Source organism: Ylistrum balloti, unplaced genomic scaffold, assembly GCF_031769215.1.
Source record: "Ylistrum balloti isolate Yb309-2 unplaced genomic scaffold, AGI_CSIRO_Ybal_v1 Utg369576, whole genome shotgun sequence".
NCBI classification, from domain to species: domain Eukaryota; kingdom Metazoa; phylum Mollusca; class Bivalvia; order Pectinida; family Pectinidae; genus Ylistrum; species Ylistrum balloti.
The window spans coordinates 212,712-236,251 of record NW_026781869.1 but is presented as its reverse complement, the minus strand read 5'-3'; the positions used below and the strand labels follow the sequence as shown (position 1 = coordinate 236,251).

Sequence of the window (23,540 nt, the reverse complement as noted above, 5' to 3'; positions counted from 1 at the left end):
CTAGGAAAGAACCCATGCGTGTGGAGCCAACAAATTCATGTGTTTGTTGTCTATCTGTCAACTTGGAAGTCAAAATGAAAGTCATTTGCGTGATGTATAGTAAGATTTGTTTTAAAACAATGAAAAATACTGTTTGTATCATCAAGGAATTAGAAATCTATTGTCAGCTTTTCGGGTAGTTCTAATTGCTTCCAAGCTCAAATCTACCCACAAAGACGTGAGAAAAATCTCTCTGTCCACTGTAAAATCGTGAGAGTTGACTTAACATGGAATCTGTATAGCTCATCTATTTCATAACCTGTTTGATATGATTTTTTAATCTTTGGCTTGCAGTTGAAAGTCTCTCCGTATCAGTGTGTCTACTGTCATTTGTATATTACAATTTATACTGGTCGGTGGGATTGATTTCTGGATTTTTAAAAACCGGACTCTGGAATAAATCCAAAAGAAACGATGGCATCGCAAAAACAAGCAGCTATTGTTTGAGCTTTTTATTTATGTTATCGTCCTTGTATTATTTCAGGAGTCTCCATGTAAATCTTTCGTTTTTATATTTTGCCTTATTTTTTTTTTTTAATCTGATCCGGATTATGTTTCTGTTGACAAGTTGATGTGTTCTTTGTTGTTCTATTTTAACGTCTAAATTATTCATTCTTTATGTTACCCAAGTCTTTTAAATGGTACTTCAATTTTCCTGTTTGTAGTACAGCGTTAATTAACATGCCTAAATACGGATAACTGATGTGGATACAAATGTACTGGGAGAAATTAATCCATTATCTATTTGTATGCCTTGAATATGATATTTCACTGTCAGCACATTAATAAATGTTTACAAGTTGACCAACATAAGATTGGTATTCATTACTCCAATAGGAATAAATTTCGGCGTGATCATTTGACTGAGGTAGTAACCTCTCGTCTTTGGGACTGTGCTGTATTTAATCTATGTACAATGAAGCGAGAAATGACAGAAGCGGTGTAAATAAAGGAAACCTGTGTATGCAATGGTCTGAAACCGAATTATTTAGTCCTTAATACGGTACATTACAAAAAGGATATGAATACAGGTAAGTAAAATATGAAACGGTCACTGACATGGTCCAAAGATCGATGTATCTTTTGTCTATCAGTTAACAAGGACAAAGTCAATCAGACAGAACGTTGTACATTTTTACAAACGAAAGCGAGGCTCTATGCTTAACGGGACATCAACTTAAAAAAAAATGTTTGGACACACTAATAATCAGCAGGCTTAAACTGAAGAAATTCTTAGTGTTTGTTGATGTATAATTGAAATGTTATACGGTTACAAAGTGATGAGTTATTGCAAGGGAGAAAAGTATGTCGATGGATTCAGTAATGTTTAAATGTTGCCTTTATATAATCTTAGTAGAAAAATTCGAATTGCTTGGGTGAAATGAAGTTCAATGTGTTCGATGTTTGTTTGCCAAGTGGGGTTCTGTTGCTAGCTATTTGGGATTCGTGTTGAGAGCGTGACATCACTTGGCCTGCAGTAACATGTATATGTCTGGTATCATCAATAATAAAGAAGACGACACAGACCTCCGGGTCTAATATAGCTTTGTTAACATGTGGTATTTTCAGTTTAATCAACTACAATATATATCGATTCTCACACACAGTTGAAAGCGTTACGAAATTGTATTAATATTATTTAATACGTTATCTATATCACAGAGTGTTACTTAATACGTTATCTATATCACAGAGTGTTACTTAATACGTCACCTATATCACAGAGTGTTACTTAATACGTCACCTATATCACAGAGTGATACTTAATACTTCATGTATATCACAGAGCGCTACTTAATACGTCACCTATATCACAGAGTGTTACTTAATACGTCATCTATATCACAGGGTGCTATTTAATACGTCATTTGTATCACAGAGTGTTACTTAATACGTCATCTATACCACAGTGTTACTTAATACGTCATCTATATCACAGAGTGTTACTTAATACTTCATGTATATCACAGGGTGATACTAAATACGTCATCTATATCACAGAGTGTTACTTAATACGTCATCTATATCACAGAGTGTTACTTAATACGTCATCTATATCACAGGGTGTTACTTAATACGTCATCTATATCACAGAGTGTTACTTAATACGTCATCTATATCACAGAGTGCTACTTAATACGTCACCTATATCACAGAGTGTTACTTAATACGTCATCTATATCACAGAGTGTTACTTAATACGTCATCTATATCACAGAGTGTTACTTGATACGTCATCTATATCACAGAGTGCTACTTAATACGTCATCTATATCACAGGGTGCTACTTAATTCGTCATCTTTATCACAGGGTGCTACTTAATACGTCATCTATATCACAGAGTGTTACTTAATACGTCATCTATATCACAGGGTGCTACTTATACGTCATCTATATCACAGTATGTTACTCTCATTCATATAACAGGTTGTTATTAAATACCTCATCCATGTAACAGGTTGTAACTCTCATCCATGTAACAGGTTGTTACTAAATACCTCATCCATGTCACAGGTTGTAACTCTCATCCATGTCACAGGTTGTTACTAAATACGTCATCTATGTCACAGATTGCTAGATATGTCATTTATATCTCACCTTGTTACTAAACACGTGTACGACTTAAAGCAATAGGTGGGTGTCATCTATCATACTTGTGGCGTTACAGAACTTATTATACTTGTCATAAGAAGTTACATAAATTATTAAACTTGTCACAAGGAGTAATATAACATCATAGTTGTCACCTGGAGTTACATAAATCATTACACTTGTCACAAGGAGGTATGTCAATCATTATACTTGTCACAAAAAGTTACATCAATCATTACACTTGTCACAAGGAGGTACATATCTTATTTTATTTAAAATTATGATACTTGTCATAAGAAATACATATTTTACTTTATTATTCACAAGTTGTTATTCAACTCATTATACATATCATAAGTTGTTGCTAAATACACACTATGCATCACCAGTTCTCAATACACTTACCAAACCAAAAATGTAGTTAGCAACAAAACAGTTTCTGCTAACAACAAACGAACTATTGCTTGGTAAAATTTCGCATCAAACAACGTGATCGTACCGCCATTAATGTCAGTAGTAGAAGGCAGAATTTCTGATAACTCATCACTCAGTTATCTTCAATATCTTTATCTGTATAATGGTTCTTTCAGAATTGACGTGTTTGGTTATTAAACAGTGAAGTGTGATACCGGCTCCTTCTGATGTTTCATGAGTACGGATTCCTTTACGATTTCAGTCATAATTAACAAAAGTGCGATGTGAACAAAAAATCAACTTTATATTCCTCTCACGACGTAATTCTGCATCAATTTTAGGCCAGGGAAAGCATTCTTTACCCAGTCTGAAAGAAGCGTTTAAACGACAAAACATGTGACTAGTAATTGGTGAGAAGCAGTGTGTACAACTTATGTCAAGCAGCGAGCAGACAGCGTAAGGGACAGTACTGCGGTCCGCCTCAGCATCTGTACCAGCACATACTACCACGCGCCGTCGCTAGGCCAGCACGTGTAGGCTCGTGTCTAAGGTAACACGCTTGATTGGTAGGAAGACACCTGAGAGGCCAAGGGGCGTGGCTTATCGGCATCGGTCAACAGACAGTAGCCTTAGAACGCGACATATTGAACTAATTATTGTGTTAAGTGGAAGACGTGCTTTCTCAGTGAGATATATTAATATACAATAAATGCACGTGCATTCTACATGACATACAGATTAGCAGACACGATCGACAATTTGTTTCACATAAACGGACGGTATGACATCCCATGGAACATGAATATATTGTTATTCCGGAAGCTGGACATATGTAACCCTTGTTACGAAGTGTTCCTGTCTACATCTAGCGTGTAACTCTAGAAGTTAACAGCACGATTTTCCTATTTCTAAGTGATTCGTTCATTGGATTTTACCTGTATCTAAGTGTTTTCTGTTTAAGGTAAGTTTTTCATGCAATTTCATTGTTTAGATTCTTTTAGATACCGTATTATTGAACAACTTTATTATTCAACTAATTTTCAGGTCTCAAACTTAAACTTTGCTCATTTAGAAGTTTTTATCGACTTTTGCTGTAGTTTAATGAGTCGTTAAACAACAAATGGTCCTCCAAAGTCTTAAAACAGCATGTTTTTGTTAATTGTTATCCGCAGAAATTCTAGGAAAGAGGTGTTACATCAATTTAATCTGCAAATGCGTTTAGAAAACAGAAAATGCACATGTCACTGACTTAAAAAAGCTTTCTGTCACTTTCTTGTTTTTATTACCATAAATAATTCATGCACCAACCCGCAAACTCGGCGGAAACTAAGTTTATTGCAGAAATTCACTTTTACTATTCCACGCATACACATAACTTAGCCTGTATCCAATATATTACCTATAGACGGGGAATTTCTTGAATAATTCAGCGTATAAGTACGGGATATATCAGGAGTGCATATAGTCTAAAGCATTCAATTCTGATCGTAAACAAAAAAAGCTGTCAATGGTTTTAAGTGCCGTGTAAATTAAAACATTATACACTATGATGGTGCGGTCGTCTATGTGTAGTTTATATGAGGTATGTATGGACGATGAGCCCACCCCTTCTTTTATGAACACTGTAAATCAAGTGGCAGTACGACTAACGCTGTTGTTATACTTTACACTCTCTGCTGATGCTTTCTAGGGAACAGTATATCTAAGTTTAGAAGCGGGTCCACGGCGACCGCTCTGTCACTTTATAGTCTTTTGATGCGACTTTCCCAAGTTTTCGGAAATAATAAAATTAATTTTGTTATCGATTATTAACTTGAAAGATAAGGATGAGCATGGAGCTGTGGTGTTTTACGACTTTTACGAGACACATAATTACATGCAGCCTCGAGGCATGGAATTTAGAGCTGTCGAAACAGTTCACTGCTGTATAGCCAATGTCGTACCCCGGGACTGACATTAGTTACCGCTAATTCTGTAGCGACACAACATATATCATGTCTCTGCCTGTATCGTTTCTGGTTAGAAAATTCTTGTAATAAAAGAAAATTTCAACAAAGTCAGCTAAATCTGAACAGGTATGGCACATTGACGAGTGATGTCTTAGGTCACTGACAAGTGAGGTCTTAGGTCACTGACTGGTCATGTCGTAGGTCATTGACAAGTGATATCTCAGGTCATTGACGGGTGATGTCTTAGGTCATTTTCGAGTGATGTCTTAGGTCGTTGACTGGTGATGTGTAAGGTCATTGACGAGTGATGTCTTAGGTCACTGACGGTCGATGTCTTAGGTCATTGACAAGTGATGTTTTAGGTCATTGACGAATGATGTCTTAGGTCATTGACGAGTGATGTCTTAGGACATTGACGAGTGATGTCTTAGGTCACTGACTGGTGATGTCTTAGGTCATTGACGGGTGATGTCTTAGGTCACTGACTGGTGATGTCTTAGGTCACTGACGGTCGATGTCTTAGGTCATTGACGAGTGATGTCTTAGGTCATTGACGGGTGATGTCTTAGGTCATTGACGGGTGATGTCTTAGGACATTGACGAATGATGTCTTATGACATTGACGAGTGATATCTTAGGTCATTGACGGGTGATGTCTTAAGTCACTGACGGGTGATGTCTTTGGTCATTGACGAATGATGTCTTAGGTCATTGCAGGGTGATGTCTTAGTTCATTGACGAATGATGTCTTAGGACATTGATGTCTTAGGTCATTGACGGGTGATGTCTTAGGTCATTGACGGGTGATGTCTTAGGTCACTGACTGGTGATGTCTTAGGTCATTGACGGGTGATGTCTTAGGTCATTGACAAGTGATGTCTTAGGTCATTGACTGCTGATGTCTTAGGTCATTGACTGCTGATGTCTTAGGACAATGACTAGTGATGTCTTAGGTCATTGACGGGTGATGTCTTAGGACGTTGACGAGTGATGTCTTAGGTCACTGACGGGTGATGTCTTAGCATATTCTGGGAACAAAACCTCGCTAATTCTAGATAGTTCAATCCAACTCATTTTCATAAAGGCCGATTAACTTAAAGCGAATTAAGTAAATTATTTCCAATTTTTGTTACACTGAAAACTGTTACCGAATCTTCAGCGTTGTTATAAGTTTTTTTTGTTGTAACGTATTTTAAGACAATATTTTTAGTTGGTAACATCGGCTTTGAATTAGCCTTTACAAGGAAATGGACTTTAACTCTTTTATTGTCATCATGTATTGTTTGCATGGAAATATATATATATTTATATATATTGATATTTTACAGTTTATTAAAATGTACCAAACTTGTTCGCAATATGGCTGTACATGTATTGTATTGTATACATGTACATCGTTTTGTAAGTTCATTGGTCTATCGCTTGATTCCGCAGACAGTTCAGTATATTTGGCGTCGTTTTGATAACAGCTGTATTGTTAAGACCGGATAAGGCCAATATCAGATACCCTGTCTATCTACACCTGCGGGTTGATAAGATTTGGACCACACGGTGCCACGACCTCTCATACCTGGTCCGGACACAGAAGTTCGAGTGTGACTTGATAGCGGGTACGGGATTGATTTCTGGCGACGGGCGGGCCCGGGTTATCATATGTCTGCAAACCGTATTAAAATAATCGTTTACTAGGACCACAATATTACGCTAGAGAATGTACATTGTTTGTTTATGAACCTCTTCACAATCTGTAATGTCGTGCACATCGTAGTTATTTGTTTTACACAGAGAACATGTTGAGAACTGAGCTGTTTTATAATATTTGCACACCTTCTCATCACATTGCATCATTGTCATTCGGATTAATTGTGAGACATTAATACGATATTGTTCTGTTTAGTGCTAAAGCATTGATGATGACACTATAGAAAGTTCATGGTTACCTTGCATATTACAATTATACACCACATGGCTAACGAAGGCCAGAAGCTGGGAGTATATAATTGAAAAAATATTCAGCAAGTGATTAGGTCTTACTGTGTATTCATATTATGACAACCTTAAGTTTGTTTCTAGCGCTGAACACGCGTAGCTTAATTTCTGCTTTCTTGTCTGTTGAGATAAGTTACCGAATGACCGAGGTTAACATTTCATAAACATACCCTCCATGTTTATAATCGCTGCCTCATTATAGTAAGGCTATGTGAAGTTGCCTTGACGCGGTGCTTGTAATTCTACCCGCCAATATTTCACGGACACGTCTTGTAAGCTAGTATAAAATTACAGAAATAACAAAATACAGCGTATCTACTATAGAAATGATGTACACTGTATCATAGTCACATCTGGCAGATACATTACGTAACCCTGGCACAAGCTCCTTTATCCTTGGTGTTGACAGCTGACGTCGTGAATGTGGCTAGAATCACAAAGCGCGTGCCTCCCTTTTCCCACACGTGCACTTCAACTGTTGTGTTACAGCACGACGAGGAATGTAACAGCAATTCTCATTACGGTGGGATGTACTAATAAAATAGTCTAAACGTCATCAGTCTTGATGTTTTTGTTTCAAAATCATTCGTCTCATTCAAAATAATCATTTATTCTGTTTGGTCGTAAAAATATATTCTCTTCAATCAATCTGTTCCTACCAAATAAACTGTTGTTTTAATACAGATTATGGTATTGTAAATTTGCATTAGTCCGCAAGAATACTATTAGACAAATACGAAATTCTCCTGCAAATTAATCAAACCAGCATATAAATGAACGTATACCTGTTCATTGCTATTGTCAAATACTCCAAGCCCGTAACTAGGCATATCATTCTCAACCAGACCAAACCCAAAACTAGGAGTTACATATCCTCAACTAAATCAGTTACTGTCACAAAGCGTCACAATCAGCCTGATTGTCCTACAACTAGGCGTCACATTCAACCAGAAAGTTCTCAAACCAGGCGTCACATCAACAACGCGTCGCAATCAAGCAGATACTCCTACAACTACGCATGAATAACGCGTCAAAATCAACCAGACATTCATACAACAAGGCGTCATATTAATAACGCGACACAAACAACCAGATATTTCTACAACCAGGCGTCACATAAACAACGCGTCACAATCAACCATTTAGTCCTACAACTAGGCGTCACATAAACAACACGTCATAATCAACCATTTAGTCCTACACCTAGGCGTCACATAAACAACGCGTCACAATAAAACAGATATTTCTACAACTAGGCGTCACATTAACAACGCGTTACAATCAACCATTTAGTCCTACAACTAGGCGTCACATAAACAACACGTCATAATCAACCATTTAGTCCAACAACTAGGCGTCACATAAACAACGTGTCACAATCAACCATTTAGTCCTACAACTAGGCGTCACATAAACAACGCGTCACAATCAACCATATAGTCCTAAAAATAGGCGTCACATAAACAACGCGTCATAATCAACCATTTAGTCCTACAACCAGGCGTCACATAAACAACGCGTCACAATCAACTAGATATTCCTGTAATGAGACGTCACATCAATAACGCGTCACAAACAACCAGATATTTCTACAACCAGGCGTCACATAAACAACGCGTCACAATCAACTATATATACCTACAACCAGGCGTCACATAAACAACACGTCACAATCAACTAGATATTCCTGTAATGAGACGTCACATTAATAACGCGTCACAAACAACCAGATATTTCTACAACTAGGCGTCAAATTTACAACGCGACACAGTCAACCAGATAGACCTACAACACAATCAACAAACTCGTCGTAGAAAGTTCAGACTAACCACTTTAGTCTTATAATTTACAAAAGGACATATTTGGTACATTAACAGATATGATGTAATACAGAGTACATTCCCTACTATTATGTAAAGTAAGTCTCTACCACGCGGAAATTAAATTGAATTTAATAGCGAAAGATCACTAAAATGATATGTATTCCCTAATTTGTGTTTATTCTGTGTATCACACAGCCTTTACTGCGAACAAATGTCCCCATGATGGTTGGAGTTAATAAAGAAACCGGAAAAGCTGGAAAGAACACAACATAACAATGCTCTTAATCAGACAACTTCTTTACTGTGTGAACGAAAACATCTCATGGTTTCGCAAACGACAGAGATTGACAAAAAACTACGGACGAAACGCAAGAACACGCCATTTTTTATTCTAAAATTCCCATTAATGTCCTGATGTCAGGAGACAATTACAGTTGATTTCTGACACAATTAAGGATACCACAAGTCGTTCAGATCTTGGTAAAAGCCACCATGTGCCTCCAGCTACAACCTGACACGAGTATTTTTTCCTATTAATACTGAATTGTGTTTTAAAGAAATACTATCTCCTCTGAGTGAAACGGAATTGAATCCTACAGACATTGATAACAAGAAAACTGTTTAAGAATCTGCAATGTGTCCTTGGAGTTTGAAACAAATGCACTATGTATTATGAAAAATTGTTATAATCATTACCAATGTGTCCTTTTAATCAAACTGAAGTTGTCAGGTTTTGGAAGGTTTTTGTGGAAGGAACACGGAGTATCCTGTGAATCTCCATGTCGTTGGGCAGATAATCTTACTTTTTCACGTCCTCTAGGGAGCGGAACCCTGGACTTTTAGGTACAAGACAAGTGCGTTAACCCTGCACCAGCTGGTGGTTTACAAATCATGCTAATAACTGAAACAGGTTCTATATAAAAAGCACTTACACTGATTTTTTTAAAAATGTAGAACGCCTCTAAATAATATATCATATTGGAAAAAACCTCGTACTCATATTCAAGTACTGCGCAACGTTGATAAATACATACATATGGTGTTTGGTTATTCTGAAATCGTATATTTTTGCCAGGCTAAAATTTTACAGTTTTCCTGAAATAAACAGGTTTGCAGACACTCTGTTTGGTGGATGAATATTGCTCATATGTTTATCAAAATTACACCCCCAACCCACCCTTACAACCAACCAACCAACCCCAACCCCCCCCCCCCCCCCCCCCCCCCTCTCTCTCTCTCTCTCTCTCTTGGAAATTCATGACTTTACACTAACTATATCTGCGTAACACAATAAAAATAACTGAAAACTTTTCCATCTGAACTTGGTCATAAAAATTCCATTTTGTGATTATGAACCTTGCGATATATCATACATAAACGTTATTAGATTTGGTTTATGGATGGAATTAAAACTCGTGTTTGGCCCACAATGTAATTGAGTTTCATACATACTACACATGTCATCCACAACTATGTGTTATATGATATATAGGACTATCATACAGATAAACATTGTTCATAGCTAGCTACTACCAATTTAACTGTTGTTTACTCGAGACCAAGTTTGTGGGTTTTAAAATGCACAGAGCTTATGACAAATCACGAGCACCATCTTCTTTAAAACATGTATTTTATAAAAATAGCTGATTTTATCAATCTCTGCACTAGCACTTTCCCATCCTAACCTGAGCGTCCAAATCAAAGAAGAAATTATTGAATTTCTGGTTGACAAAGATCGACTGATTTGTGTTTTAAAAAGCTATCAAAATATAATAACTTGCCAAGTTCTTCAACTTAACTTTGAGGAGACACGGTTTTTGTGTAGTAGCGTGCATGAGGAGTAAGGTTTTAAGTTGGCAGAAATTAACTTTATGAATTGACAAGTCAACGTTCAAACTGGTGAGCAAATTAGGCCCATTGGTCCTCCTTCATGTATAGTTTTGTATAACTGGATGATCGTTAAGGCCCATGGACCTCTTGTTTTCCTTTATAAGTGATAATTCTTTTGCTGGTTCTTATCGATCGTATATCTCCACCAGAACTGAAATCAAAACACCATAAGCTTTTCTACATCAGTTGTGTACCTCGATCAGCCAGCAGAGACAGCGCTGTGAATAGTCAAGCTATATTATGAGCGTGGTGATTTTGATTTTTCTGTGGTGAACTTGCCATTTCTTGCTACTTCCTTGCTTCCCAACTTCTGGTGTTAACATGATTCGATATTCAAAGGTTTGTTCTCAGTCTAAAGATGTTCATACAAGATGTCCGCAACTGACAGACAAACTCACAACACAGTGTTTAAAGAGGTGCAGGTTGATGAAAAGGACGGGAAAGATTCACGGTCGTCATAATAATTTTTATTGGGAAATATCATATTTCCTCATGCAATGTGAATTAGGACGTGTTTGAAGCTCGTTGGTATACCTGTCGGTGCTGTTGTTATTTACCGTGTTCTCATTTGTGAACGAGACATCACTTATTTTGCAGCTTGTTCGTGGTATAAGAACGATTTAAAACATAAGGTTTCGAGAGAGATACAAATTGATGAAGAATATGAGGAGGTTTTGTGATCGTCATTGCGATCACTTTAGGAAATATATTCCAATTCCATGTGGGATTTTGGGTTGGAGGTGTTTGGTGATCGTTAGTATGTCTGGTGTTAGACTTGTACTCTCTAGTATTGCCGTGATGGTAGAACACTTGTCTTTAAGGAACATTCTTTCCAGGCGTTTCCATTTAATCTTTCCAATTTTTATATTTTGTTAAAATTTGATCGATTATGAGTTTGAATTTAGATTCTGCTGATATGTCGGTATTTTCTTTTGTGTTAATACCAGGTTACTTTATTATATTTTCTTTATTCTATTTTATTTCATTTTTGAATTTTTTTTAAGATGACAATTGAAGAGTTCATTAATGTTATTAGGATGATAATTTTACCTGTTAAAGCCAGTGTACAATCACCATAGACATTTCTCACCTACAGATTTGACTGTCAAATGCTTTCAGTAGTAATGTAACAATTTGTTATCGCTAGTTTTCACAAACAACACTGATGTGATGGTATCTTAATGTACAGAGAAGAAAGTAGCTTTCAGACAGAAAAATTCGTATTAATAACATAAACACGACGAGGTGTTTATGCAATGGCGAGAACATGTCGATGCAATCAGTTTTCTTTGTGATAAAACGCTCCGCTGGCAATTAGCATTGGAGATGGGTAGGTGATTTAGGCTACATACAATATACACATTGCCACACATCTGTACTTTAACGTGTTCTAATTGTATTGATTGGTTAATGAAATACACAAGAGATGTAATTAATAAAGTCACACAACGCCTTCCTTTATTGTTTTATACAAAGGCGTTACAAATTCTGATAAGTTTCGAAACAAAATTTCACTATCCTTTTCGCTCATTATCGCTTTTTTGTCATGGATGTTTCCTTCGACTGAGATTTTCAATTTGTAGTCATGTCACGGCGTGAACGAGATTTGATGAGATTTAGAGGAGCTCGTAACAGAATTTTCACATCCGCGTATGAATATTTCACCAGCTTGACAGTCACCATTTTCAACCACTGGAAGCAATTTTATTGTGAATGGAAATATAGAGATGTGCAAAAGACGATATTTTAGAACATCCCACGATGTCAATGATACATCTATGCTCGTAGAGCTGTAACATTTCACATATCCAAATGCTAATATCTCTTTCATCATAACTCTCGTCTTGTTTTTTATTCATACTCTGTGTTGGTTTGTTTTGTGAAATGACTATAAAATCATTGCATTGCTGTCCATGCTGACAGTTTACGAGTTTGTTACGATTTCGACGGCTTGAATAAGATCATATCTAAATATTCTGTTGAATAGTGCTAAAGGGAGATTCTGTTGTTAAAGATATTCGTATCGAGTAAAAATTTTAGGCACTAAATGTGGTTCGTTGTGCCTTCGATTTTTTGTACATGTGAAATAACATTTCACGAGCGTTCTATCTCGAGCACGCATTTGATTTGAAGTACCTGTATCTTCATTGAACAAGTGGGTACTCTTAATTTGATAATATATATATATATATAATAGACGCATAAATGTCAGCATGGATTTTAATGGTGATTGTTTTCGTGAGCAAAAACTTACCACGAAATCAAGTGCTAACGAAAAAGTATATTTTTGGATAACCCTCGATGTTTTAGTGGCACGGAAATTTGTGATTTTATAGTATAGTATCAAACGTAAAACGATATTTTCCTGTCTTTACATATGTATGTGATGTTAGTATTTGTGATCGGTTACATTAAAAAAGAGCTAGCTTTTTCTGTTTCACATAGATATCATGTATCCTTAATCTTCTCTAGATACACTGAGTCACCTTGTCGAGGTCACTGGGTAGGGCAAAAATCTATGATCCTGATTTTACAGCAAATGTGACAAGGAGAAATTGTGTGAGCCTTTCCTCTTTCGTGTAAGGCGTGTTCTGTTCGTCGCGATTCGCGGTGGCGCTTCTTGAAGCTAATGTTTCCTTCAGAGCTCAGAGTAATACTCAAATGCGTACAACGTTTATCCTCTGTGATTTCACAAATCTACCATTGCCTGATAAGATCCATAAAACAGAGTTTCAATAATCCCGCATGGTTTTCTTGGCGAATGAGGCAGAGTTCGGAGACATACCATTTTTTATGAAATTGGAAAAAAGGAGGTATAAAAAAAGTCAGTATGTTCTCTTAAAAAGACGATTTTAAAACTTGTATAATGATTTCATCGTGATCAGTACTATCGAATTATTTGGTCTATATGTTTGTTATATATTACTGGATGTTAGGTATTAAGTGTTATTTGACAGAATTTAATTCCATTAAATTATAATGCGTTGACGTCATATACTTAAGGGATTTTATTATGTCACCATGGCAACGGAAAGGGAATCCTTGTTACCGCAGCTCTATCAGGAAAAAATGCTTTATCAGTGATATTTAAAAATAATTGGATCACAACACACAAAACAAATCATATCATATCTTGTCAGTTGTGAGAAGTGTTAATTTTTTGGTGAAGTAAATCTTATGAACAAAGAATAATACATACGATCTCTTGTTAAGGACATCACGTGACTCTCTATATTTTCTGTACTAATGAACATCGTCTACCAGTACTTAACTATTTTGATAAAAGTTATAGGTCTGTAGAGTTTTGTCAGTAAAACACCTCTCGTTGCTCTAGATCTTTGGAGATTATGTCAGTGAGTCTGTCACACACCATAAGATCCGGAATCATGGCACGTTTCACCAGTTCCCAATTCGCCTACTCATCTTTTTAGAATCAGACTAGCTGTCAAAACAAATCTAAGTTTCTTGTTTATCACCGAACATCCTGACGACTGGGACTTAATCTCATTTCCGGTACTCGGTATTAAACATTAATGGCTTCAAATATTATATCATCTATGTAGAGAATGATCTCATTAACCTTGGTTTGTTAACACCGAGTAGAACAGAAATATCTTTTGATTATTTGGAGTTTTGTCACATGGGCTCAGAGGACGTAAATCCGACTAGGCAATTTCTGCTAGAGTCATGTATCTTTGAGACAGTAAAAATCTAAATGAAATTAACGTGTGAGAGAGCCAGATTTAAAAATTAATTTGGAGTTAAAATTTCCAACAGGATCTTCTTTTTAGTGGTATTTAGATCAATTTCCCATAAACATACATTAACGATACTGAGCAGAACAGTTTTATTACTGCTTGTTTTATTGGAGCTTTGGTAACTTGATGAACACGAATGTAGATTGTCGACAACCATTGGCTTTTTTATCAGATGTATATGATATTTGAAACGACTTTAATACACTCGACCTTCAGAAAAATAAAATCTATCCGTACTGAAATACGCAAATCATGTTACTAAGTTTCAAATTAAGTCTACCATAAAGGTAAGCAAATAGCGTAATCATTTCACAAGAGGGTTTCTAACTGGTGATTTGAATTAACCTGATCTTTTCGTGTTGCGAATGGAATCAGACACCACGATCTCTACATGCAAGAACCTATCACCAAACGAAACGACCTATGTTAAGTATTTCGATTACAGTCCAACTCAAAATGGTAAACCATACAGTCACCAATTATTTTCTACACTGTACAGTAAGTTGTACGTCATTCAAATCCATAATGTACAACAAGCTGTGAGTCATTCGACTCCATACAGTACAACAAGCTGTCAGCCATTCAACGCCATACAGTACAACAAGCTGTCAGCCATTCAAATCCATACAGTGCAACATAACATCAGCCATTCATTTCTGAACTTTACAACATGACGACAACTGTTCAATTCTACACTGTACAACAAGCTGACAGCCATTCAAACCTACACTGAGTTCACCGTACAACATGACGTCAGTCATTCAAATCTCCACTGTACAACAAGCTGTCAGCCATTCAAACCTACACTGAGATCACCGTACAACATGACGTCAGTCATTCAAATCTTCACTGTACAACGTCAGCCATTCAAACCTACACTGAGATCACCGTACAACATGACGTCAGTCATTCAAATCTCCACTGTACAACAAGCTCTCTGCATTCAAACCTACACTGAGATCACCGTACAACATGACGTCAGTCATTCAAATCTCCACTGTACAACGTCAGCCATTCAAACCTACACTGAGATCACCGTACAACATGACGTCAGTCATTCAAATCTTCACTGTACAACGTCAGCCATTCAAACCTACACTGAGATCACCGTACAACATGACGTCAGTCATTCAAATCTCCACTGTACAACAAGCTCTCTGCATTCAAACCTACACTGAGATCACCGTACAACATGACGTCAGTCATTCAAATCTTCACTGTACAACGTCAGCCATTCAAACCTACACTGAGATCACCGTACAACATAACGTCAGTTATTCAAATCTCCACTGTACAACAAGCTGACAGCCATTCAAACCTACACTGAGATCACCGTACAACATGACGTCAGTCATTCAAATCTTCACTGTACAACAAGCTCTCTGCATTCAAACCTACACTGAGATCACCGTACAACATGACGTCAGTCATTCAAATCTTCACTGTACAACAAGCTCTCTGCATTCAAACCTACACTGAGATCACCGTACAACATGATGTCAGTCATTCAAATCTTTACTGTACAACAGGCTCTCTGCATTCAAAGCACCACTGTACAACGTCAGCCATTCAAAGCACCACTGTACAACGTCAGCCATTCAAAGCACCACTGTACAACGTCAGCCATTCAAAGCACCACTGTACAACATAGCATCAGCCATTCAATTCTACACTGTACAACAAGCTCTCTGCATTCAAAGCACCACTGTACAATGTCAGCCATTCAAAGCACCACTGTACAACGTCAGCCATTCAAAGCACCACTGTACAACGTCAGCCATTCAAAGCACCACTGTACAACGTCAGCTATTCAAAGCACAACTGTACAACGTCAGCCATTCAAAGCACCACTGTACAACATAGCATCAGCCATTCAATTCTACACTGTACAACAAGCTCTCTGCATTCAAAGCACCACTGTACAATGTCAGCCATTCAAAGCACCACTGTACAACGTCAGCCATTCAAAGCACCACTGTACAACGTCAGCCATTCAAAGCACCACTGTACAATGTCAGCCATTCAAAGCACCTCTGTACATCGTCAGCCATTCAAAGCACCTCTGTACAATGTCAACCATTCAAAGCACCACTGTACAACGTCAGCCATTCAAAGCACCACTGTACAATGTCAGCCATTCAAAGCACCTCTGTACATCGTCAGCCATTCAAAGCACCACTGTACAACGTCAGCCATTCAAAGCACCTCTGTACAACGTCAGCCATTCAAAGCACCACTGTACAACATAGCATGAGCCATTCAATTCTACACCGTACAACAAGCATACTGTGAGATCATGATAACATGCATACGCTTTTCATCAATTTAATTTGCATAAGTTGAAACTCTATGTTGTGATTTTGTCTGTTAGCTGCCCAAAAATGAAAGGCAACTTTAGAAAAACCTCGGTTTACGGATCTAACGAGGCTGACATATAAAACTAGTTTTCTAATATTGAACAACATTTAAAATGGAGACAAGGGGTGGCTTTACGAAACAATCAACACAATTCAAGACAGTCATGAATAAAATCGTAATGGAATGTAGACCATTATCCTGAAAAGTGTGGTCACAATTTCGGCTTTGCATGAAATGCCTTCAGACAGATGTGTTAAAGAAGTAGGTTTTTGATGCCAAATACTCGTTTTTATCGCTTCACCACATTGTCTGTCAAAGAGGAACTTGATTTCTGTCTAAGGAATCTACGACTTGTCTCCATAATCATATTTATAATAATATATATTTTTACTATCAATAATTATCACTCGTCATTCTGATCTTATGTATGAACTTGTTCTATAGCATCAAAGCAGTTCACGTATTCTTATCAAAATAATGCTGAGAAAACGCTTTTCGAAACTGAAATCTTCTGAGTAAAAAAACAGAGAGAGAGAGAGAGAGAGAGAGAGAGAGAGAGAGAGAGAGAGAGAGAGAGAGAGAGAGAGAGAGAGAGAGAGAGAGAGAGAGAGTAAAAGAAGTAGAAAAGAAGGGAAAAGCACGTTATTTTTAATGAGTTCCTGGTGTCATTCAACGCCCACGTGTACGCTGTTCATTTCGTTGCTCCGGTGAGCCCCAATGTAGATGATATATTCAAAATTACAAATACATCAGTTCTCTTGTGGTTACATGTTTTAGAACCGAGCAAAAAGTCCAGGTGTTTATGAAATGTAAACACAAAATAAACACCTTATTGATTTGAAATTTAACTGTCAGAACAAACGACAAGACTGTCACCTTTCTATGAGAAGGCAGCCATTATGACTTCTGTGTGGAGTAATGTGTCTCTCCGTGAGTTAAAAGGAGAGGTGTAGAGATAAAATATGAATACTAGTGTCACATAAACATCCCAGTGCTATGGAACACGGCGTCCACAGGCGCCTGTCATTGATATGTGTGAATGATAATGTGTTAAGACATCACATATGTTTTAAATTATGTCGAAGTCGTTAAAAACATCAGCGTCAATTCACGACAGATCTCATCCCCATTTTGTGGGAACCCCTGTTAGCTGCAATGATATTATATACGTGTATATCCAATTCCTGATACGTGTGTATGTTTATATCAACCTTCTGTCTGGTAATGGGCTCGTAATGTCATATGTGTGATTTCCTAATCTTACGTCTGTTGTATGACATTATTGTCGGATGTATGGCATTTACATCTAACGTGTGATGTATAATGTTTATCTTATGTCTAATGTATGACATGTCTGACATATGTTTGACATGTAAATCTGACCTGTGATATATGACATGTTTTTCTTATGTCGGGTGTATGACCTGTCTGACGTATGTGTGACATGTACATCTGACTTGTGATATATGACATGGTTATGTTATGTCGGGTGTATGGCGTGTCTAACGTATGTGTGATATGTAAATCTGACCGGTGATATATAAAATATTTATCTTATGTCGGTTGTATGACCTGTCTGACAAATGTGTAATATGTATATAAAACACATTATTTCATAACCAGTTGTTTGACCTAAGTGTTATCTGTGTCAGGTATCAACATGGTATCATTGCGTCTGATGTATAACGTATACAGCAGAAGCCTGCCTTTTATTCATATATTGACAATATCGTTATCTTAAACCAAACATGTACAAGACAGTGGCCGCGTGTTTGTTTTACTCTAAACAATCGTTGTAGATTTCGCTACCCCAAGTTAAAATGAAGCGATATATTTAGAAGTATTGACACGCGTTATGTGCTGTACAGATAACGCGTCATCACACGGTATCAACTTCCTCCAAGGCCGTTAAACAATATGAATAAATCGTTGCGCAATAAAATGATTTTCAGGTAGTACTGTGAACATAACCACAGTCAAAAAATATTTGAGATCAGACAGAAATCTGTACATGATTTATAGCATGCGTGTGTACTTGATAAACTATACAGTCTCTCCAGACATCTATGTCGGCACTTGTTACCGCACACGATGTATATAAAACCTGGGATTCTGACATGAAGGCGATGTGATATACTTTTATATAATGTGTTGATCGATAGCGAATAAGAAAACGTCGTATATTTCCAGACCGCATTGTGTATGTACCATGCATCTTGAGGAAGCATTTTAGTTCGATCGAATCTCGGTAACTTTCAAAGTGATTGTTCGTGGCCAACGTATTCTACTGACCATGGTGTTGAAATATGTACATAAACACCAAATGTCATTTCATATTTTCCGTAACAATGAAGTATGGGACATTATCGATATCAGTTTTTAAAATCCGCTTCTTGAAAACATTTCATCTGCATAGAATACTGGCGTGTGATTTCCCCACTATAACCTTCTAATGACATGATGGTGTATCCCAATTATGCGGCCGCCGGTACCAGTATATGGTATAGGGAACTAAATTTGAAATTTTCTTGCTCAAAAGACACAATACAAATACAAATTATATTTCGGATGAAATAGAGGCGGGTTAGAGTAGTATCTACATGTAACTAACTCGGCGATCTCGTGTCCTGTCCCTGGACAGCAGTCTCCATATAGACGTGACGTGTCCCTGGACACCTCTGTATGGCCTTGTCGTGTCCCTGGACACCTCTGTATGACCTTGTCGTGTCCCTGGACAGCAGTCTCCATATAGACGTGACGTGTCCCTGGACACCTCTGTATGACCTTTTCGTGTCCCTGGACAGCAGTCTCCTTATAGAGGTGTCGTGTCCATGGATATCTTTGTATGACCTTGTCGTGTCCCTGGACAACAGTCTCCTTATAGACGTGCCGTGTCCGTGGATATCTTTCTCGATATTTCGGTGTTAAGTCCTTGGGCTCTTTTCTCTGTATGGCCGGACTGTGACCCTACATATATCTCTCTGTATGGCCGTGACGTGTCCCTGGATATCTCTCTTTGTATGACCATGACGTGTCCCTGGATATCTCTCTCTGTATGGCCATGACGTGTCCCGGGATATCTCTCTCTGTATGGCAATGACGTGTCCCTGGATATCTCTCTCTGTATGGCCATGACGTGTCCCTGGATATATCTCTCTGTATGGCCATGACGTGTCCCTGGATATCTCTCTCTGTATGGCCGTGACATTTTAAGATGTCCTGATTGAACCTTTGACCATGTCAGTGGTATATGTCCACCAGAACTGGTAACCATAGTCATCGCCAACTCCTCTTCATAAGTCGCTAACCTTGACCTTTATAAAACAACCAAATCAACATGGCGGGCCTACTCCTAGACTTGAAGATGTTGATTTCCATTTTGTGGATTTTTCAATTCTACATATCAGTATTCCTGCTTCCCTAACTCTCAGTGTTTATGCGTCACAGTTCATTTCATATCCAAGTTTTTATTCCTATTTCTTTACCTATGTTATGATTTCCGCGAAAGATGTCGGCAGCTGACAGACAAATTCGAAACACACGGTTCGTGATATGTAATTTGATAGACTAAGGTTCAAATAACACCTTTATCTCACTGTGAAGTATTGTATTTCCTGGTGTAATAGGATATGTTTCATAATATGATATAATACAGTTTGGTTGAGAAAGATTTACATGGTGGGTGTGGTCAATGAAGCAGAACGAGTTTTTTTTATCCTTCCAGGAAATATTACCCTTGTACAGTACATATGTGTTTTGTTCAGTACTTGCACCTGTTGTAACATTATTTGTGTGTGTGTGAGTGTGTGTGTGTGTGTAAGGGTGTGTGTGTTAATGTATATTATACTTTTTTCTAAATGATGTATATTTCCCTAAATACTTCCCACAGTTTTGTTAAATTCGTATAAGCAAGTCTTGCATCATCATTCCTTGTGTACATTTGAAATATCTCGGTAATCAGTTATCTTCGCTCTCGTCTGTCACGTCAACCCGAATCTAACACCATCAGTAACGACTAAATTCCAGCGAATGATGCATGCTCATCTCCAAACGAGATCGCATAATTCTTCGAAATCTCACGAGATTTCGTGACGGTTAATAGAGAACAGTCAAGGTCAGCGCTAAACACCGAAGCATCCTACAGCCTTACATCAATTTATATGGTTAGTGGAACTCTGACAAATAATACTGTTTGCCTCCATCAACAGATAAAGGTGTAGTATTAAGTGTGTGGAATTACAAACGACAGCGTCAAAAAAGACTCCAATAAAAATTATGTCCATTATTTTTTAGAAGGGGATGGAATGAATGATATAAGCTAACTACAGATATATCTATATATCAAAACGTCGACCATTTTCTCGTTTTTTCCCTCTGTCGGCAACATACGCTATCTTTAGCTGCATGTTCCTAGATTATAAAAAAAATGAAAGTGTTCATGAAATATAACTGATATGGAGCAAGTAACAAGGCCTTTATATATCTGTGTAACATACAGCAGCTGATATTTATTTGCACAAAGACTAAAGGATTTAGATAAATCCAAATTTGAATTTGAGTTCTTTTTAAAAATGTGTTTTTAGAGTATTCAGTCTAAAACTTTATAAACCATATATTTTTTAAAAAGATGTAGTTCTCTAAGTCTATAGAACGCCACAATACTTAAAACCATATATCACCATACATCACTACATACATCACTTAGCGACCAAATATAAGAATTTTATTTCTTTACAAAGACATGAAAGTAAATCGACATATAAGTTTGATTAAGATAGAGTATTATACATTTGTAGTAAATATACTAACGGTGAAGGAGATGTACGGATGTTTTCTGAAGGCAATTCCAAGATATAGAAGCATTCCTGAAGGAAGGTTTCTGACTCCAAATATAGAAAAGTTGCAATGTGTTGCTATATATAGACATGGATTTCTTATAGAGATTGTTTATTAGATGAATCGTGAACAAGGTTTTTGATCAATAATGGATGATTATCATAATAGTAAAACAACAGGACCCACGTCAATATTCACAGGTATAATGCTTATTTTATGCTTTGGCGTGTAACGTTTATGCCAAGGTTTCCACGAAATGATTGCCATTATTACGTCTCGGCGTTTGAGCTCCGTAATAGATATTTTCTCATTCTTGTTATCAATTAATAATCACCACAATATCGCCATATGCTTTTGTCTTCGTTATCTATCGTACGTTAGCAGTAACACCCCCTCTCCCAACCCCACTCCACCTCTCTAAAAGCACGGTGTTTATTGGATCAAGAGTCTCTAAGTTCTCGGGTCGCTATCTTGAGTGTACACCTGTTCATTAGGACGTACATATAAACACGCGTTGTCAGGAAGTTATGAAACCGGAACTATTTACTGTTTCAGGCGATGCCAACTTAATTTTCCCTTGGACAATAATACAGGTTGATTGTGCTGCGTATGGTTTTAGAACTGACTCAAGAAAAATTTCAAGGCTTTATTGAATTTTAAAAAAATGTGGAACAGTTCCTGGAAGAAACAAATATGAAACAGAACAGCTGGATGACAAGATTATTGTCAAATGTTCGGGAAACATAGAATACATATCTGTTAGTTATATCAGTTTAAATAAACAATATATCAACATCACTTATACCTAACAGTATCCACACTGACAACTTTTAACCTTTAACCCCAGCTTTCCTCCACTACCCAACCTAGCATGTCTTAAAACCAACCCGACTGTTAATAGCATCATACGTAACCATTAACAAACTGACAACTGTCCTATGAAGGATCAAAACCGTCTGAAACAAAATCCATACTGACCTGACAGGTTTATCTACAAATTCACATCAAATTATATACAAAAGACCACAAATGAATAGACCTTTCTATATAAATGTAGAACTTAATACCAATAGAGCCAAACATTCAGTTATAATATATTATACAACTGTTTCCTCAGTGGAGACATCGCGTCAGCGGTGCTAAGGGCTTGTTGAAAGTTAATTGACGATTGAGGTAAAACAATATTTGTCGAGAGATCGACCAGGGCACGGATAATACGACAATGCTATAAAAAGTCTAAAACTTATTTCGAAACAATAAACATATACATATACAAAATTCTGTGTCAGTGTCGGTGATATATAATAATAAAAGTCTCATTTTAGTTTCAAAATAGATTTGAAATGAGAGTACTTTGACAGCTGTTTTGGTACTATGTGTTTAACGTCGTATCTTTTTGGGCATGTTGTCCATCATATGTTGGCCCTGGTGTCGTTATCTACGTTAATGAGTCTTTAAAAATATCATACAATATTTACATCAATCAGGGTGCAAGTAAAACAGCGAATCCATGGCAAAAAATTAAGATTGACCAGGGTTGAGATACGTCCATATATTAAACACCATCCACACTGACCTGCCCAAATTTAATTCCTCATAAGAAGCAATACGGCCAATATCTAAGTTAAACCCTGATATCAGTATCATTGTCTCACATTCACATTCACCTCTGATAATTTGGTCCATTAACTTCCATTTGGATATGTACAAAATGTGGCACCTTCATCGATCCAACCGAAAAAATCAAATGTCACTCATCAAAGCTCATCCTAGAAAAAATCACAATAAAATGTCAGTTCCAACTGAAATCATGAATCCAGCACATGTTTTATTTAAAGAGTGTACATTGTCAATAAAACATGGCCATAGCTCGCGTGTATGTCAGGTCAGC

General features: G+C 37.1%; 1 protein-coding gene across 1 annotated transcript in view; it reads left to right on the top strand.

Moving 5' to 3' along the window:
- Positions 1–3,542: 3,542 nt before the first annotated feature.
- LOC132565398 (uncharacterized) overlaps positions 3,543–23,540 on the top strand; it is a 168,809-nt gene continuing 148,811 nt past the window's right edge. The window contains exon 1 of the mRNA XM_060230040.1: positions 3,543–4,007. The gene's annotated coding sequence lies outside the window, so the exon portion shown is untranslated. The remainder of the gene's footprint in view (positions 4,008–23,540) is intronic.